The sequence below is a fragment of the Molothrus ater genome, chromosome 10 (genome assembly GCF_012460135.2).
Source record: "Molothrus ater isolate BHLD 08-10-18 breed brown headed cowbird chromosome 10, BPBGC_Mater_1.1, whole genome shotgun sequence".
Taxonomy (NCBI): Eukaryota; Metazoa; Chordata; class Aves; order Passeriformes; family Icteridae; genus Molothrus; species Molothrus ater.
In genome coordinates, this window is record NC_050487.2 from 19,209,052 (window position 1) to 19,235,420 (window position 26,369).

Here is a 26,369-nt window from a genome sequence, read left to right on the forward strand (position 1 = left end):
AGGATGCTGCAGGATGTGTGTGGGTGATGTTGGGGTGCTGGGGTCTGTGCAGCCCCCCCTGCTCACACACCACACTGCTCATGGCCCAGCACCTCCTTGGGCTGCATGTTGCACTCATGTGCAACCTCCTAAATGCATTTAATTGATCTTCATGGCTCCATGTTTGTCCCCCACCTGGCTCAACACGAGGCTTTAATTGGCTGCCGTGTCGCACACATTAATAATGAATATGGCAATTAGCTAAAATCGTGCTTGCTGTTTGGGTAGCTGCTCTGTGCTCTGGATCATGCATGAAGGCATGCCAGGGCTGCTGCACAGCCTCACCAGCTGAGCACACTCAGCCTGGGATGGGCTCCTGTGCCTGCAGCAGTGACTGATGCCAGTGCTTCATCCCAAAAAACAGAGACTTGGGATATTAGGTGACGCCTACAGAGCAGGTTTGTGTCACACCATTTGCAACTGTGAAATCCCTGAACACAAAATCCCTTTTCCACATCTCAGCCTGCAGGGAAGGTGTGAAGGCTGTTAGTTGCTTTGTAGGCTGGGGATGAAAGACCAGTGCCCCTGCTCTCAGTTGTTTCCCAGGGAGGTCTGAAGGCACCTCGTGATGATGAGCTGCTTTGAAAAAATGTAGCCCTTTATTTTGGCAACCTTTTGAAGATAAAATGTTTTTGTTGGTGTTTCCAGCTTCCAACAGATCCCAAATTTGTGATATTGTATTTGTGTCTCACCACCAGTCAGAATAAGGCAGGGCCACAACCACCTTGTAATAAATAGAAGAAAGGCAAGTGGCTTTGTCAGGCCTCTGATGAAATACTTGTGTTGGATTTTGTATCAACTTTGAAATGGGAATTGGGCTGGTTTTTGTTCATCTTTAGCTGACAAACAAGATTAAAATCCTATTTGTGCTCACTCTCTGGCTATTGTTGACACTGTCCTGTGTAATCCCTTCTGCTGGGTTATCAAACTCCATCACAAAAATAGTCAGGGTTTATTCCCCCATCACTGAGAGGTGCTTTTCATATTCTAATCCTTTTAGGGTAAGGTGATTTGACACCTAATATTTCAAGACAAAATCTATTATGAAAGCAAAATTAAGCAACAACATTTATTCTCTGATTCCCTTTATAAACTCCAACATATCTTGGCACACTTCACTTTTGTATCTCTGAGTTATGCATAAGAGATGAAAGTTATCGCTGTAAAAAATGTTAAAATCATTGAAGATGCTGTCACAGGTGACTATGATATTTATTCATGCTCATCTGGGGGACTTCTAAGGCTGATGGTGTGGTTCAATAGAAATTACAGAGTGGGAGTTTTTTTTAGCATTAACAGTTTTTAAGTGTGTCAAAGCTGGTGAAGTCAGAGGAGTTTTACAAAGACAAATGCACAAGAAGCCTGACAGCTGGTGAAATTCATTGATGGATCTGAGTAAGATTGATTGCAGAGAATCACCTCAACTTCTTATGTGTTGGCAGATTTTAAATTAATTATATTTTAAATGCTTTGGAAACAGACCTGAGAACAAATTTGTGGAGCCCAACATAAGTGGTGGTTCAATAAATGAAAGATGTATAGAAAAGTAATCATCATTTTAGCTGTGTACAGAATGAAAAAGAAATCAAACACTGAAAATATTATTACAGTGCCATTAACATAAATCAATTGCATGCTCTATCCTCAGAATCTTTTTTCATTTCTGGTCATCCTATCTCATAAAGTCTTAAATGGTTATAAAAAGAGTGCAGAGATTGACAGTAAAAATGATTAGAGACGTGTAAAGATTTTTGTAAGAGGGGAGGCAGCAGCCTGGAACTGCTTAGAAAAAAGCTTTAGCTGCCCTAGGAGATTTGAGCAGCTCAGCAGGACCAAGGCAGCTGTAGGTTCTGAACATGGTCCCCCTGTCCCCTTGCTCACCTGCACCCCAACCCTCAGGGTCCCTGCACTCTAAAAACCATGGGGATTTTAATTCAGGGCTGTGGAGCTGAGTGGCAGCTCCTGCTCCAGCTGTGGGTCACACTCTGCACTGGGGACAGGCCAAAAACTACAGCCCAGCCTGGGCTCTTCCTGAGACTGGGGTTATGGAAACAGCCAAAATGTCCATTTTAAAAGGCACAGTTCTCTAAAACACAGGCTGAAGATCTCACCCTCAAAAGCTGGTCCTATCCCATGTACCTCTTGGTGGAAATGGGATTTTAAGCCTCTCCAGTCAGGTCCTTGCCCAGCTCCCTTGGTTTGGGAATGGCCAGCACAGGGTACCAGCTGGCTCTGGGGATTTTCACTGCCTGTCCCCTCCAGCACAAACTGCTCAAATGAACCTGCTGGAACTTCTCTATTATGCTGGAATATTTGCCACAGAGATACACACCAATTGCTTAATAGGATTTTAGACAACCCCCAGAAATTTCTGCAGATAAAGAGAGCATCTATCCACTTTATTGGGCAAGCTAAATCAAGGATATGCTGTCTCATGTTTTAAGGTGTAAGTCAGACATGCAGCTACAGCAGATTCAGGCAATGATGGTTCCCTTCTTGGCAGCTTGCTCTGCAGTTTTGTGCCATTCCTGGAGGAATGTTGGGATTCCCAGACATGAAACTGGGAGCTCCCCTGGGCACACTTCTCATGGCATTTCAGCAAAGGGAGAGGAAACCTCTCTCCCCTGTCACTGCATTTGGGGTGAGCTCAGCCCCCACTCCCACGGGTGCTTCTGGCACCTTTCTGCCTTTCTCCTGATAAAATGGAAGAGAGAACCAGTGTTTCTGAGGTGTAAATAATGTTTAACAAGTGGGCCTTGGAGTTGTAAAGGAACTCCTGCACTTATGCTATAATCATTTTGGTGGTTGATTTAGAGCCAAGTCCTGCTGGCCTGACTGAAGCAATTAGCCTGATTACTGCCAGAGGGATGCTCATGCAATTAAGGTGAGCAGTGTTTGCTCTCTATTCTGGAAAGCAGTTGTCTGTATAAAAGTAGTTGACACAGTGCAGTGGTGCTGAGGCAGGAGGGTGATGGGCTCTGAGACAAACCTTGGAGCCCTGACAGCACCTGGTGTCTCTCACAGAAGAAGGATGGACAGATGGACATGTTCTGACACTGCTCTGAGGGGAAAGCTAAAACCTGACAGTGAGAGACGTGTCCTGGGGTGTTTGCTCTGTGGGACTGCAACTGCTGTTGCTTCCCCAGCTTCTCAAAAGGATGGGACTGGCCAATTAGATCTACAATTGCCATTTATCAAAAAGAGCATCTGAAGTCTTCAGTGATGTTTCCCCCCCCCTTCTCTCCCTGCTATTTCTAAGGCACCTATCAATGTGGTGCAGAAATACCATCTGGATACCTGGCTAGTGACCAGCAGGCTGTGGTATGTGAGGGTTTTAAATAGAGACAAGAGAATGGAGGGTGGAAAGGGTAGACAAGCAGCATGTTTTCATGGAGGCTGAAAAGGGGATGAATTAAGAGAAAAGCAAAGAAGGGCAGAAAATACCTTTTCTTCAAATTTTCACGATGAAAGAAGCAGGGTATGTTAAATCTTCTAGGAGCCTCCCTAAGAATATTTAAACTGCTTGGGAAGTGTTCCTGCAGATGAGCAGGGCTGCTGCATTGTGGATGAACACTCACCACAGAGCAGGAGCATCTCTGCAGAGGAAACTTCTTCCTGCCCTGCCAGGAGCACCTCTGCACCTGGCTCTGGATGCCAGCTCTCCTCTGCATTCCCTGCTCAGATGTTTCACTAAGGGCAGGCACAGCTTTGGGGTCAAGGGCTCTGACTTATCCCTCCCCCTGAATTCAAGGGAATGTAGAGGTTTTATTTGATTCCACAGAAATCAAATACACTTTGCAACGTGGGAATTTGCCTTTTTGATGGATCTGAAGGGTTTGTGAATAGCCTAGTCCAAGGTTTTAGTGTGAAGCCACTTGTGTCATCTCGGTGATGATGAATTCACTCCTGTCAATGGAGTTTACTCTTTGTGTTAGCACTGTCCCCCAGGTGGGTGCCTGTGTGTGCACAAATAATGGCTCGGTCTGGCAGAACATCTTTGCTAAAAACACCTCACTTGTCAATTACTGGGGATTTTCCCTGAACTCTGATGGTTCTGGAGCAGAGTTTGGGCTTCTGGTGTTATGACAGAATTTTGCAGGTTCAGTGATGACTTTTGACAGCTCAGGTCCCAGCAGGGAAAGACTCCTCACTTGAAATCAATCAACTATATCACACAGGAAAAAAGAAAATTAAAACCCACCTGAAACTCAAACCTGCTTTAACAGGGGCTCCTCTCTGACTGAGCTGTTACTGCAGATATCTCTACACAATGAGCATATTTATGTGGGGAAATATCAAGGTAGGTGCACCTATCAAAGACTTCCTGATCATGCTTAATGCACCAGATAAATAGTTTTAAAATGCAGAGAGGTTTTTCTTGAGTTTTTAGTGAAAAAGCACATCCACATATGCATCTCTGAAGAGTTTTTTAATTAATTGCTTTCAGTCATTTCCTTTCATAAAATTAGAACAATGATGGAACAGACTGGCTGTGGAGTTTGTCCAAGGAAAGATTATACTAATCCACTTGAAATATGACTAAAACAGAAAGCAAGGAGAGATAAAAGCAATTTTTTTTTTCTCCAAGCTTGTTTACCTGCGACAAAACCCTTCCAAATCAGCTGCACACAAAATACTGGATCATCTAACACTCGACCAAAAGAGGTCTTTCTTTGGACTTCTTGAGATATTTCATATCCAGAGTTTGTCCTGTGATGCTTTTAGCAAGATGGGGGATATGTGTTTCATGCAATTAATAATTAGGAGGGCAGCAAAGTTTTTAAAGAGCAGTGATACCCAGATCAGCTTGCTATATGGAATCAAACAAAAAGGGGGAATTTATCTGCATTTTTTTATATATCCTGAGGCATCACTGAGAATGGTTTTCAAGAGTCAGGGGACCTTTCATTTGCATATTCTCCAGTTAATAAAAGGCTATGGTTACAAATGAACTTCCTTTGTTCCCTCCATGGGTTATTGCTCCCTAAGCCTTGAACTATGTATTCTTTGTTGAAGGAATAAAAAGATGTCCTAGTTAATGTGATGCTTTCCACTCAGACTTTCCTTCCAAAACTCTTATTTTCCAGAGCAGTAAACTTTGCCAAACCACAACAGCATCTCCTGGTTTTCACAGCTGAATCAATTCTTTCCCTATCAGCCCAACAGCAGCTCTGGAATTCCACATATAAGCTTACAAATGGCTCATCAATAACCAGATGGGCCCTGAGGATCAAAGAGCAGTGAGTGCAGACACGCTGCTGTCCTTCTTTGCCCTTCAGCCTCACAATGTGGGCTCTGAACACATTGCTGTGGTCAGCCTGTGGCTGGCTGGAGCTTCTTTCTGCAGGTCATAGGGGGCAGAGCAATTCAGGGCTGTGCCAGGACTGTGCCTGCTCCCAACTCCGCTCTTCTCCTGCTTCTCCTGCACCAGCTCTGGAGTTTGTTGTGGGCTCCCTCATGAGTCGAGACAATTTTCAGGAGGTTCCATGAGCTCTGAGGGCCAGGAGAGCCTGGAAGGTGCAGGAGAGGGTGGCTAGATGGGAATGGGAAGGCAACAAGAGAACAAGGAGCAATTCCAGCCTGGGGGCTGATGGGCTCCCTGAGCTGTCTCCCCAAAAAAGGCTCATAGACTCCTGACTGAGGTCAAGGAGTCAGTGTATTTGGCAGCTGCACTGAGGAGGACCTGGACACAGGTCTCCAGGAGGGTTTAATATTCCTTTATTCCCTCTGACTTTGATTTAACCATGGGCTGTGATGCTTTAAGTACCAGATATTAATTAGAAGTGGAAGTAGGTCCCAAAGGGACCATACTCCACATCTTCTCACCCTTCCTAGTTTGACTTATTTCAGGTTACTACTCTGAAACATTATTTATGCCCCCAGGAGCCTGACATTTATAATGCCTAAATAAATTTGCAAATAACTAATGGCTGTCAGTGAGGAGTACCACTCTGCTGAGGTGGAAAATAGCTTGCCCATGAATAAAACCTAGCCAAGTATATGGGATGTTTTCTGCAGCACTCCTTTAAGGCAGGCAATTACCTTGTCCCTCCTTTGGTATCACACCTAAACAGGCACAAATGGACAATGCTACATGGAGGGGTCCCACCAGGGTGGCAGCCTTGGAGAGATGAAACACTTTGGGCTGAAGCAAAAACTTCACTCTGAGCCTCTGGAAGGGAAGTGGGGAAGTGGGACAAGTGCTCTTTTGGCTCCTCTGCTCTCCAAAACCCTTCTGGCAGTGGCACAATGCAGTGGCACAGAGTGGGAGGAACACCAAATTCAGGCAAAATTGCTGGGTACCTGTGAGTGGCTGGGGCATCCCATTTGACAAAAGCAGAGATGGAAATTATTTATGGGTAGCAGGATAGCTTTGTATTAAGAAAGAAAAAGTATCTGTAAACATAATGGAAGTTTTAACAGCATCTAGGGGGAATTTCAAGTTGGGATTTAATTCCAGACTACATTGAGTCAATTTTTGTCCTAGCAAAGATTCTCTGTATTTGCTCAGATTTTAGTTCCCCTAATTCCTCTCATTCTCTTGCTCTCCCCAGGCAGTATCAGTCTGGTGTTATGTGTGCCCTGACAGAATATGAATACACATGTGTTGCCTGTAGTGACTCTACTGTGACTCACAGCACTTGCAATTTAGGCCCACTTCTATTTTTAGAATAAAAAAGGATATCTAGGATCATTGGACTTTAAAATCACTGAAAAGGTAAAAAGGGGCCATCTGATGGGGGTGTAACTGCTGGTTGCCTCTATGAAGTCCTAGCAACCCTGTTGATTTAGCTCACACCAGACTTTCTATATAAAGTACGTGGACAATAGAACTCACTCAGTGGGAGACATGAGGTTTCCTCCTATATGACATAAGAGCAGTGCAAAAAAATTTCAAAAGGCAAATATATTCATGTTTTATAACCTTCTCCCCTTGATTTGTTTCTGAGTAAAAGAGCTTGGTGTTTTGACAGCTGAAATTTTTGGTGTCTGTGAGGAAATACGTTTGACAGAAATTCTTCACCCAGCTGGTTTTGACTGTTTTTAAACCATATATCAGGTGTTAGTTTTCTTCTCATCTGCCATTTTCACAACTCTTCCATATCTCCATGGCATGTTAACAGTCCCCTGCATGACAGAAAGTAAACTCTGTCCCCCCTAGCTTGGTGGCAATTTTGGTGAGCACAGGGAAGGATTGGGAGCAACGAATCCAGGGCTTGCCATGGGCTGAGTCTGGTAAGACCACAGACCTTGAGGTTAATGACCCAAATTCACTAGATTCACTGTTAAAAATTGTACTTGTATATTAGGTGTTGCTGCTGTTCCTATTCCTACCTCCTCTGTACCTGCTCCATGTGCCACTGATCCCTCCTTCTGCCAGCCACCCTTATTTTTCCCCTGTTTCATTGTTTTCTCCTGCACTCACTGCTTCACTGTTGGCTGTCCTCGTGTCACAGAATGTGCAAGACAGGCACAACAGGAGAGGTTATAATGTGGAAAATTTAGAAATTTCCATTATGGTGTTTTTCCTGCTAAATTGGCTGCACGAACAGTTTCCACTGGCACTGTGGGCTTACTCTGGAGAGTTGGGGAGCCCATGGGGGCATGGCAAGAGCTGGGAGAGAATGGCCCATGCAGTGCACGATGGATGATGCCCACTATCCATTTTAGCAGAGATGCAGGAATCCAAACATTTTTCATGAATATTCATGTGAAATTGAAAGCTGTTTAACCTGGCTCTCACATCTGTCTGGTGGGAGCACTTCAGTGCTTATGTGTTGCTGGTATGAATACTTGCAAGACGTGAATTTTAAACCTGACTGAGTGTGATGGAAATCCAGTATGAAACAGAACACTTGGTTGTGAAATTTGCAATTCCTTTTCTGCACAAGTCAGCTAATCAAGGAACACCACAGGACTGAACCAAGCAACACAGTATGAATTTGCAAACATTTGCCATTCCCAAAAGATCTGAAAGCCAAGAAGTTGTTTGCTGAAGAAAGCCCTAAATAATATCAAATAAATAAATTAGAAAATTGCATGACCTCCACAGGAAATTCATAACAGAAAGGGCAAGTGATATTCATGGCAAAAAGTACTCATTGAGCTTCTGAAGAGAGCAGGGAAATCCTTCCTCAGCACAGTGAATCAATCTGATGTAGTTTGCTTCACTATCTGCTGTCCATTGATGGAATGATGGGAGATTTGGAGTCACTTCTGACAGACTCTCAGATGAATGGGTATTTGGTCCTGGCAGAAGTTTTTCTAAGTGGCCAATATTTGTGAGATAGTTTTGAGAGCAGATTTAGCTTTGGATCATGGGATTTGCCTTGTGTCATGTTTTACACTTGAAAATGCCTGAAACATTGACCTCCTTCTGCTACACAATTTGGCTTTGCATTTTGCCCTATCTGGAGCCCTGTGTTCAGCCTCCTCATTCCCTGAGCACCACTGTCTGTATTTCCATTGCATCACTACCACCTTGGCCTTGATGCACTGCCCATTTCCCAGATGCTGAGGGATTTGCCCAAGTCTCCCAGAGAAGTCTGGGCACAGGTTGGACAGAGTCTCCCACCTCCTCATGGTTTTACCCCTTTCAGACCCTTCTCTCAAAGAGGCACTGCAGTAAAACAAAACCCCTAAAATTGTCTAAGCTTCTGGACAAAAGTGAGATGGAGAAGAAAAACCATATACTTGATTTCTGCATGCATTGCTCATTTCTGGCACAGATCTCATATCTCTGTGAAATAACTCTTTGATCCATATTGCAAACTGCTACAACAATTTCTTTGGGAGAAAGTTTTCACTGTTATCTTTATGTACTCAGTAGAGTACATAACATAGGTTGAAATTATTTCCCCCCAGATTTGCAATGCAAAGTAATGCAGTTAACTGAAAAGTTCTTGCTTGGATCAAATGGGAAATATTTATCTTTCTTAAAAGGAATTCTTACCAATTTCTGATCCAATATTGCTTCTTTTTGGCACAACCAGTATTCACTTAGACTGAAAGCACTTTTGTTGTTAAATTGTCATTGATGTTTTGTTTTTAAATGAATTATATCACAACCTATTTACAATGCGATATAACATACTGAAGTTCTCCTTAAAGAGAACATTAGTTAGGATGAGTAAACTCAAATTAGTTGGTAAGACCCTGCTATATATAATTCTTTTTCTGATGAAGATTTAATGAAAACAACCCGTCTAACAGAATTCTTGAAGCTGTGAGTTTTTGGCAACAGTATTGTAAAGTATCCTTAGTGACATCCACATTAAAGTAGATTTAAAATGGTATCATAACCTTAATTTGAAAATTTAGCACAGCAAGTGACTCCATACCTCTTGCTGCAAGATATGACTCTCAGCTTCTTTACGTGCATTTCTAATGGGTCCTGTGAGAAGCATTTCCACAAGCAGAACATTTTATTGTTACTAAATACCACTCACTCTGAAGTCCCTCTGTTGTTTGGGAATGAAACTTTAATGAAGAAGTTGAAACAATTCATCAACCCAGGGAACATCACACTCAGATCAAGCACACTGAATGATAAGGGCTCTGCATATGCATGGAAATATGATTTTCATTCATTATGTTCCTGCTGCTCATCCTGGTGAGGGTCACACACACAAAAACAGGAACCCAGCCCTGCCCAGGACCCCATGCAGACCCCACTGCCCTGTCTGGCCATGCAGACCTGACTGATTTTTGGACATTTTCTTGTCTAGTGAGGCTAAACTGGCACAACATAAAAAAGTACATGAGGCTTCTAACTTTGCTATCACCTCTTGGACTTCTGGCTGGGAAGAAACAAGGTTTTCCCAGGGGAAGCCTCCCTGTTCTCCTAGTGAGTGTTCATTCTCCCCCTCAGCCCTTGCTCACAGCCCTTTCAGCATCCAGCTGAACGCTGTGTACATCCTTCCCCACGCTGCTTTCTCAGGAGGAGGAGGGTGTCAGGGGGCTGGCAGTGACACGGGAGGAAATCGTGCCTGTTTCTGTCTGAAACTACATTTCTCGTCCAGCAAAACAATGCCAACAGTGCAGAGAAAGCTTTGATTATGCAAAATGGATGGGCACATCACGCCTTCTTTTGCAATAGGTTATAACCCAAGGAGTCCCTCACCCGGAAAATTCCTCCCACCACCTTCCCCCGCGAATGCTTTCCCCCTTTCAAATGACATCGGTGGCACTCCAGACACATTTTACACGTTTAATAGCACGTCTCCCTCATCTTACAGGCTCCATAGCTTTCCTCTTCCCCTTTCATTTTAGGGCAGCTTCCCCATCTCAGAATCAGCCTGGACTGGCTGGATAGAAAAGGAGCAAAGTGTTTTCTTGCATGACCTCTATGCATTTTACTCCGCGGGAAGAACAACGTGGAATGCACACTCAGCAAGGCAGCGAGGCTTCAGCCAGTTTATCCTCGGGGCGTTTCTGCCATAAAACACGGGACTATCCACAGCATTTCCACCCCTGGCTGTCCCCCCATGGCAGCGACCCGCGCCCAGCGCTGCCGCCGCACCTGCCGGGAGCCGAGCAGCAACAGCTCCCTTTGTTCCCCGTGCGAATCCTACCTCCGAGAGCTGTCACATCTTCCTCCGAGGCGAAGCCTAATTATTGACAAACAGAGATCCAGCGGAATCCTCCGAACTGCCACCGGTTGTGAAGCGCTGTCATCGCTCCCTCCCGGTGCTTGAACCTTTCTGGACCATTAATGTCACAACCCCTGCTAACTCATCGCTTAGCACTCGCTGCTCAAAATGTCTGAAATAGTTTGGGGGGATAATAGGAATGACAGGCACACTAGACAGCCATGCTTGAAATTAGTTTTCTCCAGCTGACTTAAGGCTGTTTCGTAGTGCTTTTAGGCATGCACTCGGTGGCGTTTATTAACCTAGGCTAGACGTGCCATTCCTGCTTTTGTTCAGGGCTGTAATAGGATGGCTGCTAGGAACGCAGCAGCGATAGGTCTAACTCCATTCATCCCTCCGTAGTTCTTAAACCTCCCCGGGAGAGGAAAAGCCTTCAATCATCCTTAAACTTACTGAGGCTACTGTTTCTGCAGAGCAGGCTCTCACACATTGTTTTGAAACTAAAGAGAGAATCCCTGCCGGGGACGGAAGGTGCCGTAGCTCTGGCGGCTGCTGCGAGCAGCGAGAGGAGCCGGCAGCATCCGCCCCCGCCGCAGGCTGAGGCTGGCGCAGGACTCACTGGAAGTAGCGATTGGAAGCTGAAAGTTCCTAAAACTCTCCGAGGCAGCTGTGGCACAAAGAGAGCGAGGGGGGTGCAGGGACCGTGCTGTGCTTTGTGTGCACAGAGTCACAGATGTGCACTGCGCTTCTCAAAAGGCAAAATAATGTTTGGAGATGGTGGAGACTCAGAATCTAAACTTCTGAGTAAGCAGCACCTGGGATGATGGTGGGCAGGAGAAATGAGACCAAAGCACAGCACTGGAAGAGAGGTGGTGAGAGATGCTACAGGACACTGCTGTTTTCAGTAAAGCTGTGCTAATCACCAAATCCCAGCTCAGAGATATTTGTGCCCTGTGGAGATCTTGGAGCCTCTTTCTTCTTGGTGGTCAGTTAATGACCAGCCTAGGTCAAGATGCAGAAAGGTTTGTTAACATCTGCTATCGCTGGTGTTGCTGATCCCAATATGGTCCCTTGTGGACAAAAGAGCCACCAGCACAGAGTTGTCTCTGCCAGCAGCAATGGCACGCATGGGCTGAACGACTGGAGAGACACCCTGGAGCCAAGGCAGGCTGGGACACAGCAAGTAAAGAGTTGGTTCTTTCACTGCTTGTTCCACTCCTGCCTGTTTTTCTAGCACCACCTGGTTCACAACCCTTTGTTCTAAATGAAAACACCATTCAGGAAACACCTCAGAAATGAATGGTGTTGGGAAAGATTAGGGAGGAAACAGTGAAACCCCAGCTATGGCTGCCTCAGACCCTGGGAAGGAAAGGGTTAGGACAGCACTAATGGCAGATTTGCTTTACCAAACAGCAAATCAGTGTTTGTGCATAGCATGGGCCACTGGTCTCTCCTCCTTGTGCATTGGCCTTCACTGAAACCATGAGTGACAGCAAGCCTGCTGCTGGTGCAAGCCAGCCATGGATGGGGACATCTGGAGGGACCACGAGCCTGATGTTTGTTTCTGAATCAATGCTGCTCCTAGCAGAGCTGCCTTTGCTCTCTTTGCTTCCCCATGCCTGCACTTGCTGTTGCTCTTGGACATCCTCCCTTTCTCCCTTTACTCACTGCTCCTTACACAGTCAGTGGGTTGGAGGGAGGGCTCAAGGCTCCAGTTTTGTTTCTCAGTTTACAGTGGGGTATTATTGGCACATCAAGCTTCTCCCAGACCTGGTGGCAGCAAAGGGGACTTTGAATTTTTTAGGCAGGAATCTCAAGGTGGGCAATTACATGCTGACTGATAGCAGGGCTGACTGAACAATATCTGCTTTCTGAATAATTTAAAGAAATTTTTTTTTGTGTCACCTATCTTGCATCTTTCATGTGCCCTTCATTCACCTTAAGGCAGAAAAAGAAATGGGAAAAAACAGTTCTCATTGTCACAGGAAATATATTTCTGTTCCAGTAAGGGTCTCCCTGTGCCATTGATTTGTAGGTGGGATGACACAGCAGTTCAAGAGACACAAGAGTCTCATTGGAGATACCCAGGTCTAGGAGTCCTGACCTTGCTGATGATCTTGTGAGAGATTTCAGTGCCTTGGACACAAGAATGTTCAATGCCAGGTTAAAGCAGGTGGTGGTTGCCACCCATGTTCTCAGTTTCCCAGCTGTGTATGCTGAATATGAGAGATTCATAAAAAGCTCCCCCAGTTCCCCCTCCTTCATGGACCTCTCTGCCAGGGAGATCCCAAAGGCCTCAGTCCTTCCCAGTAAGTTAAAGCCACTCAGACCTTGGGGGTCAGGGGTGACACTGCCTGTGAGAGTTGTGTGACTGAGCGGAGAGGAGAGGTTCTTACCTTGGGTGGGATTTGAAGGGGGAATAAACTGTTCAAGGTGTGCAGTGTTGGCAGGGAATGACCAGAAACATCTTCTGGGGCTGATCTGTTAACATGGTCAGTCTTAGGGAGAGATTCCATGATACTCCCCCTTTCCTCAGGCTTTTTCTAATCCTTGAGCAGCACCAGCAGCTCCATCAGTGGTGGGACTGCTGTACTCCCTGTCCTTACCATGGCTCCTCTGCTGTTGTGTTTTTCTGGCACACCAATCTGCTCCCTGCTGGAAAGAGGATACAGGGAGCAGTGGAGTGAGGATCTGATCAGGTATTCCCATTTTCTGTCTTCCTGCTCTGTATGAATGCTGTAAAGTAGGATTGTCCAGGGAAGGAGAGGGCTCATGTGTGCTTTCACTCTGCCTTCCATCAGGAAAATCCTATTCTGTGGGAGAGGAAATTGCTGCTCAGCTCTACAGCAGTAGGACCCTATTTGAGAAAACCCTTTGCTTGCAAAGGAGTGCAACAATTTACAATGTCTTTGTCAGTTTCTGACCAGTACTTAGGAAATGGCCAAGGAGGATGAAGGACAGGAGCAATTTAGGAGGTTTGCAGTTTGCATGTTGAAGTATGCCAAATAATATAATGAACAGAGCAACTAATGCATCATTTCATTATGAGTCATCCCCATTATAACAGGAATTTTATAGATATGTAATTAGAAAGTGTAACTATCAGTTACAAATGCACATTTCCACTTACAAAAGAAAGGACGTGATACAATTAAAGCTCCAGGTTGCACACACAACAACCTTTTCTCCTCCTGTGCTCACAAATTCTCCAGGAACAGTATGAGTATATTTTGAAGTTGCATCCCTATCAGACAGCATTCCTTCTACCCACTTGCTGAGTCTTTTTGAAACAGCAGCAGGCAGCCTCCCTAATCCATAGATTCTTGGTGTGAGTTGTGTATTAAAGGAATTGCAGGATGATCTGCTGATGACTCTTCCACGCTGGATGTCTCTGTGGAGTGTCAGTGTTCAGAGCAGCATTAGCCTGGCAGGGCTGCAGGTGTGGTGTGCACGACAGGTTACAGGCTGTGCTCAGGATGTACAATCACAGTACCACTGAAATTAGTCTAGCAGGAAAAAGGATCCTCCAGAAAGGGCCAAATTCTGCCATGCACATCTAGATACTCTTGGGTGTTGTGGAGCCTGAGCTCAGACCTGAGTTTTGCAGAGGGCAGATATTCCCTAAAAAGGATGAGTCCAATGTGGGGGAAGATAAATTCCTAACAATTATCTCAGCAACAAGCATTAATCTCACCTCTGTTGTTTAATTGAAAAAAATATCAAGAAACCTTGTAGCTGTCACTCCCCAGATTTACAGCTCTGCCTGGTTTCCCCTCTTTTCCCTGTGGCAGAACAGGCAGCACCTGTGTGAATGCAACCCTGTGTTTGTCCAGAGTATTGCAGTGTGGTGCTGAGAACCCCAGGACACCCAAGTGTTCATTTAACTGAGTTACCTCACAGTGACTGGCTAATCACTTCCACATGCTGCTTGATTGTCCCCCTTTATATCCAGCTCTGCCTTTTTCTTGCACAGCTCTTTTTGAGCTGCTTGCCTAAGAGAAAATAACTACATCTGGAGTGTGGTTAAATGACCCAGAAGCTGCTGTTTTGCAGACTGACAGTGTTTGATGCAAATGGATGGCTTCTTGCTGTGAAAATCTCCTCGGCTGACAATCCATCGGGTACTTTCAACGATAGTTGTCTGAATTAAAACACAGGCTCCTCTTTGTATATTCACACTATCATTCTTACAGAACTGCTGGTATTAAATTCTTCCTGTGCAGTCTCAGTGCAGGCCTCTCTACTCCCCATTTGTGCACCAGCTGCTGGTGCACATCTCTGCCTCTCTTTGCCTTCAGCTTTTGCCATCTGCCACCATTCAGTTGCCCAGGTGTTGGAAATCTTCTTGCTCTTCTCTGGCAAACATTACTCTGCCTCTTTCTTCACTAATTCAACCTTCATTTATATGGAGGCTGATAGATCAGGATCAAACATCTGCTGCATTTCATCCTTCAGGGGGGCACATGGGGAGCAGAGCATGAATAGTTGGAGGCAAGAATAAAGGCTGATTAACCCTTCCTTCCCTAACTTTCCACTCCATCTTTGAGAGCTTACAGTTTTCCTGCACTTCTAGATGTGCCAATTATTTAATACTTGTCAGTTGGGATGTTACCTAGAGCAAATATGTCCTAAAGCAGAACTAATTTTCAGAAACATCAAAGCTTTCACATGCTGCAAGAGTGTCTAGTCCTGAGGTATTGAGGAGCAGCAGAGTTGGAACATATCTGAGACAGTTATCAGCAAAGATACCAGAAGAAACCTTTTTTCCTCTCTAGACTGCTTCTGCTGGTGCAAACAGGGCCACACCACTGGCTTTGTTATGCTTTCCACAGAGATACAGGTCAGGCATCCTTTGTGATTGCCTGGAGGGGAAATCCAGGCTCGCTGATCATCTTTCACAACAATGGGTGGTGTAAACTATTGAATTCTTTTGGTAGAGATGATGAATTAAAATGATTTCCAGTGTGCCCAATCCTCTTCAGCAAATCACTGAAGATTGAACAGCAACAAACCAGAATCCAACAAAACAGGCTGCTTACACAATGCTGCTTGCTGGGCCCAGGGAATGTTTCCTGCTTAAAGGCTGGTAAAATATGTATCTGAGGATGCACACCCAGCTGCTGGGGCCAGTCTCCAGTGTGATTGTTGAGTAATTCCAACAGGATTTCACACTTGAGCAATTTTACTCTCCTCAGCCTGGTTCTCAGTAGCAGAGCTTTCTCAGCCTGATATTGTGTGAGGCTCTTGGGCAGAGATGGTTCCCTGCTCTGAGCAGTTCTGCTGAGCAGCAATTGCTGCCTGCTGCTTTCCCATTTGTTAAGCAATGGATTAGTGCTCAGACATTTGCAGGCCACGTTGGCCTAAGCCCTGAGTGCAATTCTGTGGATTTATTCCTCTCCTGGAATGCCATGATCAGAGCTTGTTTCTCTCTTGTTCAATAATTTCCTGAAGCACTGCTCTGATCGACACTGCTGTGATTTCCCTGCTTTGTGGCAGATAAAGCATTGTGCCATTCACCTTCCACAGAAACACCAAATTGGCCACTTAGATGCTCTCTGATTTTACACACAGTGCCTGGCTGTTTCTCCAGCTCTTGATTGCTTTTTCTGTCCACACTTTCCTATTCCTGTGTTAACATTACTTCTCCAGCAATTTTAGCAATATATTGCTAGATAATTCCTTTGCCTTTTTTGCCACCCCCTGCAAATCATCTGCTATGCAGAACTCTCCTTTCTTCAGGATTCAAGTATCTCCTTTAATCTGTACTTCCTTTTATTCTTCACTCAGCTGCCTCTGCCTTGCTTTGGTGGAATAGTCACTTGTCTGATGAAGCTCATGCTTCTATTTCTGTGCTCTCCCTTTTGAAAGGTCCTTTGCATCAGTGAGAGGCCTCTTTGGGTCTCTTTGATGATTTGGGGCTGTGTACTGAGCTCTGCACTCCAGGACTGGAAGATCAAGCGGGAAAGATCCAGTTGTGGAGAGAGTGTGCAAAGGGGGAGGGAAGGGGGTTTTGCCATGCCCCAGGGAGGGAGGTTTCAGTGAAGCAATAACAGAAGCAGGCAGGTAAAGGGCCAGGCCAGGAGCAGGATTGTGGAGAGGCTTTGTGTAGCACCGTGACTCAGTTTCCCCACTTGTAAACTAAGAATAGCCCTCTGCCTTTGTAAATTCCTTTGTGAGCCTGTGAACTGAGACAGGATGACTGAAATCCAGTGTTGCTAAGTTTATATTGTTGCTCTCTTGCTGACAAACTTTAAATTCAGAAGAGCAAAACTGCCTAAGAAGCCTCCACGTGGCACAGGGTGTTTGGTGCTGAGATCACACACAGCCACCCATGAAGAGACAATGCCTGATGTGCTTGGGCTCTTGTCTGAGACTCTCATGGGGGATGCTGTGGGAGTGCAGGAGGGAGAAGGAGGGGTTTGGTGGCAGTTTCACAGCAGCCAGGGAGCAGGAGGGACATTGCCTGGGCTGGATTCAAAGCCCAGCCTGTTTGGAGAAAATGCCTGCTGTAGGGACAGCAGAAACCTCACACAAGATGCCACTTTTTAATTTTCCTGATCTATATTCTGCAGCAGGTGCCTAGAGTGGCACATAAATCTACCAGCACAGGATTTATGGTTGTGAACACCAGATATTCACCAAAGCTCAAAATCTCTTCTCAGTTTTCCTGCAGGGTGACCAGAGGGATTTGATTATACTTACTGAAGCAGAGGTGTTTGGGATTTATACCACTGAGGACAACATTTGGTCCTAAACATACATCTCCACATATATGTAGGTTTAACTTTTATGTACAAAGTTACTTCTTCCCCATGAAGAAAATCTTACAGTGCCTGTAGAAACCTGCCACTTCTACCCCATCACCACAGCAGCTGAGGACACAGGATGTGCTTATGAATACATTAGTTGGGGAAAAATGGTATTTGGAAACCAAGCAGAGGCTTTCCAAGAGGAAATAGGCAAAATGATAAATCTTTGCTTTCAAGACAAGCTACAGGGATGCTCCTCTGGCATAAACACACATTTTTTCATTAATAAAACTGATCTCTCTTTTCCGCCCTCTCTGACAAATTTTTCAATTCTGCATATGCAAAAATATCAATGTATCATCAAAAGCTGAAGTGGACTCCAGAGGAATTTAGCCAGTCAGTTATCTCTGGTTTTAATTACCTAATGGTATTTGTTTACATCTGCTTGAAATGATTTTATACTCATTATGGATATTGAAGTAATGTTTCATTATTTCTCCACTTCTGTGAGTTTTAAAAACAACAACAACCACAACAACAAAAGGAACAAGTTGTCCACAGATACACCTGTAATCTGACCTTTTCTCTGCTCTGAGAAGTTTTAAGAAGATTATTTAAGTTTTTGTGTCTGTACTTGCTCTATTTTTGGAATCTTAGAAGTAACCTTGACTCGAAATGTGGCCTCTGAGAGAGGCACAGAAGATGCATTACAAGCTGTGGAGTTCATCCCTACTGGGATGAGGGGCCATATCCTCACTGCATGAGAATTCCACCAACAATACCCAACCCCCTGTTGCAGCAGCTCCCAGCTGGAGCCTCACACCCCAGAAACCAGAGATGTTTTAGTGGTGGGAACAGAAGAAACCTGGAAAAGCAGTCCCAGGAAGTTTGTACTTCTAATAATGTCCAGCTGCACTGTGACCAGGATGTGGCAGGATCAGGCTCTGGGATGCATTTGCTGCCTGTGTTTGAGGATAAAGGAACTCTGATGTGCCTCACACACACACACACAGAGGCACACCCAGCATCTCTAACCCTTGGCTCACTCCTCTGATCCCCTCTCCTCCCACCCACAGCCACTGCAGCAAGGATGCTTTTCTTCACTTGCTTTCCCTGCTCAGATTTCAAATGCCTCTTGGTGCAGTAAATGAGTAAAAAACCCCAGTCCCTGGGAATGCAACACCCTTTGGGGGAGGCATGATGGATCTGCTCGTGCAGGAACAAACATCCCCAGGCTCTCCTTTATCTCACACACCATGTCTATTTACCTGGATTTTTTCCCCTCAGAGCTGCTATTATTTTTGCACAGATGACTAAAACAGCTCCCCCCCCTTCTTGCCTCGATGCTCACTGGCTCTTGCTTGCTCTCCTGGTATTCCCAGCTGGATCTTTAACCCCTGCCAGGCTGGTGGGCTTGAGCAGGGCTCAGCCCCAGCAGCCAGCTCCAATGCAATCCCTCAGGAAAGCAAAGGGCACTCCCTGGAGAGCCTCTCTTTGTGCTGTTTGCAGAGTAGAGGAGAATAACAGATCTTCAGATGCCTCCCCAAATCTAACTTGGCTGAATCCACCAAACCAGCAAAGAACCTCTGTCCTTCCTGGTCTGATACAGAACCTCTGCTCTGGTCAGGTTTAGTGGGATGTGAATGGAGTCCATGTGAGCAGGGAGGTCTCTGGAGCTGTGCAGACTGTGGCAGGCACCTGTCAAGTGGGAAAGATGCTCCCTGGTACGGAGGCCTGGCTCCCTCTGTCCTTGCAGGGGTGGGTGGTCACTGTGTGGTGCAGCAAGGAGCACTGGCAGGGTGTTGGGGATGGCAGGGAGGGCTCTGCAGTGTGAAGCTCCCTGTGATGGGGATTTGTTTTCCCAGGCTTCCCTCCTGAGCCTGGCACAGCCTTTCCCAGCAAAGAGAGCACTGGAACTTGCCCAGACTGTGGGGTATGAGAGGCTCAGTGCCCTACACCAGTGACAGCTCCTGCCTTCACAGAGCCTGCAGGATTTGAAATATCTGTGTGAGAGGCAGCTCCAAAAGGGAGCCACTGGCCTGTTTGGGAGGCAGAGCAGGACCCTTGTGGGCAGCAGTGTGGGCAGCATTAGTGAAACATTTGTGCCATCCTCACTGCTGCCCTCTTGTCTCTGCTAGAAAACTCAGGGCAGAACCAAAATGGGGGCTGCATTCATATTTGAGGTCAGAGACACTTCAGTGCTTGTCAAGATAGGATTTCAAGACAGAAGGAATCCAAATGATCCCTATCAAAGAAATGGTGACATGATTAATCTCTCAGCTCCTGCTGTGTAAACACAGAGCAGCTCCAGGGCAGAGGATGGAGAGGCTCCCACCTGTGCCAGTGTCAGGCAGGGTTTGGCATGGCTGAATGCAGGAGAGCATGAAGGAGCATTGGTGTGGAGCCAAGCAGGAGCCCAGTGGTACTGGATTGATTGCAGGTGATGCCTGTCCCACACACCACAGTGAGGAACACAGGTCTGGGTGCAAAAGCAGATGTGCTTTTTCTGTCCTCTCTCTTGCAGAGAAAACAACTGTGTGTGTTAATTACTTTGGCCAGCTCAGTCCTTTCAGGATTCTTTTCCAGGGACTGCTCTATTGTGTCAAAAGCAGTGCAGCCACTGAACAAAAAGACATTGTGTGCCTGATGCTATTTATGTGCTTTATTTCAGTGACTCTCAATATTTACTTATTAGAATATTCCTTAGAATATCTGATGTGAAGAAATTTCATGCCATTAATTTTTAGTATAGCTATTTCTAATGACATAGAGGATCAAGATTCTACATTTATGTACTTGGTATGATATATATGGTATTTCCTCTACTGTATAAGTAGTACTGTCTGCTCTAATTTCTGTCTTCAGATATACAACTGCATTTTGTTTTGAAAAACTTCAATCCTGATAGTGGATTTTTCTCCAGAGATCTTTTGTCCATTAAATAATAACAGTCAATATTATTTGAGTATGATGGGATAACCATCTAAATGTGTGAGCCCTGTTATTGTCAAGCAATATAGTTTTACAAAGGAAGTCTTAAATTTTCCTGAAGCTCTTCTGATTTCAGTGGTTTGACAAGAATATAAATGAGAAGGAAATTTTCTCCTTTGCTGGCATCTGATTTCTGAGTTTGATTATTTATAACAAGAGTTTTTTCCTTGCACAATCAGATTTGCTAAAATTTCCTTATTAGGTTCATAAAACTGTTTTGTGAAACAGAAAATTAAGTGGGGATTTTTTTGTCACTAAGTTCAAATTTTTCTGAACTTCCAACTGGGCTCTGGTATCCTATTAGAGCCTGTCTTTGATAATAATCGTGTTTGAATTTCATTACTTTCTTTTCTAATTCCACTCACTGGCCATTTTACTTTTTTCTAATAGCACTACGAGGTAAATTACCCATGCAAGGCTCTTTAAGATGGTCCTGGAACAGCTCAAGTGAAATGCTCTCATTTTCATTAACTCACCATCTTTATTGTGTGTGTGTAGTACAAACAGTCAGTATAAATACCTTACTGCAGAGCTGCACATGGCTTGGAGAGCTCCCAATGGATGCTGAAACTGGGGAGGAGGGAATGCAGAGCCCTGGCCGAGGGCTGTGCTGAGCAAAGGAGCAGTGGAGGAGCAAGCAATGAATGACAGACTCTTTCTCAGGCATGAGGACATGAAAAAGGATCATAAAGATGTGATATGACCTGCAAAACCCACAGCATTTCTGGCTCTGAAACCCCTCCAGCTCATGGCCTTCGACCCTCCTCTGCCCCCATCTGTGACAGTGTTCACAGGGGTCTCAGGTTGAGGGAAGAGACGAGGATCTGACTCCATGTTTCAGAAGGCTGATTTATTATTTTATTATATATATTATATTAAAACTATACTAAAAGAATAGAACAAAGGATTTCATCAGAAGGCTGGCTAAGAATAGAATAATAAGGAATGATAACAAAGGCTTGTGGCTCGGGCTCTCTGTCCAAGCCAGCTGGGCTGTGATTGGCCATTAATTAGAAACAACCAACATGGGCCAATCACAGATGCACCTGTTGCATTCCACAGCAGCAGATAATCATTGTTTACATTTTGTTCCTGAGGCCTCTCAGCTTCTCAGGAGGAAAAATCCTAAGGAAAGGATTTTTCATAAAACATGTCTGTGACACCCATCTTCACATAAACTGCACATCTAAGGGTTGATGATCTCTTTAGGGCTTCCTCACAGAGCAGAGCTGTGGAAAGCTGGCACTGCAATCACATCTGGTCATCCTGAGGGGGAGGAACATCACAAAAATCAGGTTTCAGGGAGAAAAGTGAAAAAGCTGCCCTGGCTGAGGCAAGAACAAGGAGATCCTCAGTGAGTAGGATGAAGGGAGGAGGGGAAACAGGGAGAGAAAATATGGATAACTTGGCAACATAAATTTAGCACATAGGAGCTCACCAGGTCCCCAAACCCAGGTCCTTTTTCATTAGTGACCAAAGGATATAGAAATGCTTAAAAATTAGATCTCCAGCCAGAAAGCTGTGAACAACTAATAGCCCATTACCTGCACCACCCAGAAGCCTTTGGATCAAACCCAAACAAAACACATAGAATATTCACAATTTTATTTTCATTTCTAATCACCTGCTTCTGTGCACTTTCAAATTCTCTGGGCCTCTTTTAGGGAAGAGATTTCCTCACTGCCGTAGGAAAATATTCAGCATTTCGTTTCCACGGGTCTTGTGGAAATCCAGGTCTTACATTATTTTTCTGGAACTTGGTCTGCTTGACTCCTGAGCCCACGAGTCTGTACTTTGACACTGTAAAAGCATGATTTCAGATCTCTTTTGAATTAAAGAATGTAAAAAAGCCCAAACATTTTTTAACAGAAGGTAGAAAGGCCAGTAATAGAGGTTAGGTGCTGTTCTGCTGTGGCTTTGCTAGAGCCAATTTGTATGGAATCTGGCTCCAGATGGGGAACTGCTCCTGTCACCCCTTTGTCACTGTTCCTGTCACCCCTTTGTGTAGTCCTCACTTAGTATATTTTTTAAAGGAAAAATATGATCTCTGTGACTAAAGGCTGGTTTGTCTGACCTCAAAGTTATACAAAGCTTCAGGAGGTAAAAGGATTTCTTTTTGTAGGAAAAAATGCAGCAAAGCTTTACCAAAGCAGTGTTGTGTCAGGTGCATTTGATGATTGTATTTGATAATTGATTTTCCTAACAAAGCAGTGCAGTAGATCTAATCTCTCTGGACTTCTACAGTGTATTTGACATGGTGACAAGATTAGTCAAACTGCAGAAAACAGGGATTAGTGGAATTGTGCAGGAAATGTCTGGAGAACTACAGAGACTATATTTTGGAAAAGTTTGGGGTGTAGTGGTGACCCTGGTGTCCCTTTAGGGTTGGTGGGGGAGATTGATTGCATTAATAATTCTAATTTTCCTGGCACAAAAGGAGATGCTTCAAAATTTGTGGCTGAGACGAAATTAGGGTGGATAAGCACAATAGTGGAGGTTCAGAAAACTATTCAAAAAATTGGGTAGACTTGAAGGCTGCAGCAGGAGATATGGAAGTGTGAAGAAGGATGTGATCACCTGAAGGGCAAGGCTGGGCACTGAGAGAATCCTGACATGCCCTGTTTCTGTGAAATGGGGCTTATCCCTTTGAAATGATAGAGAAAAAAGTGAAGTCAGATGTTCTGGCATGCCCCAAGAGACTTTGTGAGTCTATGATGATGCATCAGACATCCAGTGTGAACACCCCTGCTCCAGGGCTTGATGAGATCTTACCTGGAGCACCAGGCAGTCAGTCCTGGCACAGGAACTCAGAAAAGGTCTATTAAAACAAGAAACAGCTGCAGAGAAGTGCAGCAAATGCAGCTTTTCCTTTCTGTGGCTTTGAGAGATGTCATTGCTGTCTACAAATGCAGCTGGGAGGAAGGCTAACACTGGAGGGTGGGAAGGGCTATTTCTGCTTGAGAACAGCATTGACACAAGAACAAATAGGTAGAAGGCTGGAAATTTTGGGAAGATTTCCAGCCATCAGAAAAATGAGGTATTAAATTAGTCCTCTTGACAAAGAGGTGGAAGTAAAGAAAGTAAACTGTAAACCAGGTAAAACCAGTTTTATGATAACAGCTTCCCTGCTGGATGAAGGGGATCCTGTGGAATGATGGCCTGTGACTGCAGGCAATTGGGCTCAGTGAGGCAGAGCCTCCTCCCAGCCCTCTGTTTCTCTGCTCCTGTCAGGAGATCTCCACTTTTGCAGTGATTCTGGGAAATCCTGTGCCTTGCAAGGCAGTGTCTGAGGAGGGCACAGGGAAGAGACTCTGCACCAGCCAGGAGCACAGGGAATGTGTTCTGAGGGCCAGCTCTGGGAGACCATACATGAATACCCCTGGTGTGCACCTTTGTGGGTGTCAGCATCTTTATGGCCTCTGGATGAAGGAAGCAGCTTTCCCTGAGCTGGGCACTCCAGCCAGGCAGGACAGAGCTTGGCAGGCACAGCAGAGCAGCTGCTCTCTTGTTCCCACCCCGCAGGAAAAAATGGTCAGAATCCCTTGTAACTGAGGGAGTCATGACCTGTGACTGAAACTTTTATCTAAATCCTGAAAATAGAACTGCTCTGATCCGCAGCTCCCAGGAAACAGCAGCAGCAGGAGGAGGAGCAGGCAGGCATCAACCCAGCATGGGCAGTTCTTCTCCCTGTTCTCTCCCCAGCCCCTCAGGAGGTGACCCCAGCTCTCGCTGCTTTGCTGGGGGAGCAGCACTGAAGCCAGGCACGTCCCTGGGAGGGCTGTGGCATGCCCAGGTGCAGAGGGGATTGCTGCAGGCAGGGCAGGGCTGCTGCTCTGCTGCAGTGCTGCTCACAGCCCAGTGCTCACAGGGCTCAGGCACAGCTCCTGCAGAGCCAGCAGCTCCTTTTAGCCCTGCAGGGCTGTGCTAGCCCAGCTCTGGCCTCCTGCTGATCACACCCACGTGAGGGCCAGGTCAGGGCTGGGCTGGTGCATCACAGGTCATGAGGCTGCCCTGGTATTTCAGCTGGGCTTGCTCATTTCTGCTGGAAAACGCCATAGCTCCGTGCCACGGTGATGCTTCTCAGCAGAATGACACCATTCTCATGGGGAAATGTCCTCCTTCTACTGGCACAAGGCAGATGTCTCTTTAGCTCATGTAAAGCATGGATAAGACATCATGCTGCCCACTAAAGTACCTCTTGGCACATTTTCAGAGGAGTAATGGAAGCAGCAAAGCAGCAATGTTGCCAGTCAAGGAGTTGTTCTTGTCTGAGCAAACATCTCCTCAGCTTCCCCTTCCTGAGGGAAGAGGAGGGGCAGGCACTGATCCCCTCTCTGTAGAACCCAAGGGAATGGCTGGAGCTGTGTCAGGGCAGGTTCAGGCTGAGCATCAGGAACACATTCCTCACCCAGAGGGTGGTCAGGCACCGAACAGGCTCCAAAGTGGTCACAACCCCAGACCTCCAAGAGCATTTGGACAAGGCTCTCCAGCACAGGGTTTGGTTCTTGGGGTGTCCTGTGCAGGGCCAGGAGTTGGACTCAATGATCCTTGTGGGTCCCCTCCACCTTAAGACATTCTGTGATTTGGTATTAAAACTCCTCCTGCAACAGACCCTGCCTTCTGAGCATGAAGGTACTTGCCAAGTCCATACATTTACTATGATATTCAAGTCAGGAAGCAAAAGGGACTCTGTTCCTGCAAATGTCTGGGCATTTTCCTTTATAAAGTCCATGAAGAGTAAGTGCATTGTGACCAGGTGGTATTTTCTGAAATAGAAACAAGTGTGAGTGTCCAGATCCTAGATGCATTTGAGAAATCCTGGTACTTCAGGAGAGAAGAATGAACATTTACTTCTGGGAAGGTTCTTAAGGTCACAGGGTTAAAAATGGGAAAATAAGCCTGCCCAAAGGTAAAGAGGTTGGACCAAACCTCCCTTCCTTTGGTGCTGTGTGACACCTAACAGAGTTTCTCCAGCAAAGAAATCTTCTCTGTAGTCCTTTGTAGGCTGGTGCTGATATATCCACAGCTTCTCTTTTTTTTTCCCTTTTTTAACTTTTTTTTCTTTTTTTTTCCCAGAGGAACTGAAAAGAATGTGTCAAATAAAAAAGACAAATCTTGTCTTTGACAAAAATAGCAGAGAGAAGAATTAAAAAGACCCAGAGGACAGAAAATTAGTGTTCAAAAGAAGGAAAAAAAATAGATACAGGCCCATTTTTCAGCTTGACTGAGTTGAGTTTTGGCTCCCATTTTCTTGTATTCTCTATATGAAAGCCAGCATTTCAGAGTCAGAGGTTCACTGCTGGGTCTGCTTCCATCATAAAGGATGCAGACACCTTGGGGCAGCTCCTGCACCCCCAGGGTGATGGAAAGAAGAGACTTGCCCTCCTGAAACTACCTGAGATTTTCTTCCAGTGTGGAACTTCTCTAGAGGAGCACTCTTCAGAAAGTGCCCGTTAAGGAAATTGCTGTGGGGCTTGTGAATACCATTTGGAGTTGCTCTGGAGATGAAGGATTCATTGCCCTCTTTTGTCAGTGACATACTGATACTTTCCTCCAGCTTACTCCCAAGGAGAATGCAGCTGCAGAGACAGACTGGCAACCAACCACAGTCTGTCACTGCTGGATGTGCTGTTGGGTTCTGGGGCATTTCCTCGTATTTTGGTTTGCTCCTTTGTAAAGCAAGTATTTTTCCTGATTCTGAAGGTATTTGTAAAACTAGGTGGTGTCCATGGAATGCTCTGCATTCCCTGACTCCACTGGAGAGAATGGAGTGCTGCTACTCAAACCCAAGGTCATGCTGACCTTGATTGCTGCACATGACTAAGCCACACTTTTTTTTTTCTTACTGCTAAAATAAATGCACTGAGAACAGTTCGGTCACTCTTGCCATTTCTGCAGATCCCCTTTTACTCTGAGAGCTTTCTTCAAGTCAAATGGTCAAACTGTAAAAGGTTTCTGTGCATCCACTGGGTGCCTCAGAGTGAGAGGAAGCCAGCAA

At 45.4% G+C, this 26,369-nt stretch overlaps 1 protein-coding gene across 1 annotated transcript in view; it reads right to left on the reverse strand.

Moving 5' to 3' along the window:
• LOC118690203 (calcium-activated potassium channel subunit beta-2) overlaps positions 1-11,104 on the reverse strand; it is a 95,269-nt gene extending 84,165 nt beyond the window's left edge. Inside the window, exon 1 of the mRNA XM_036388961.1 lies at positions 10,614-11,104. The gene's annotated coding sequence lies outside the window, so the exon portion shown is untranslated. The remainder of the gene's footprint in view (positions 1-10,613) is intronic.
• Positions 11,105-26,369: the final 15,265 nt, after the last annotated feature.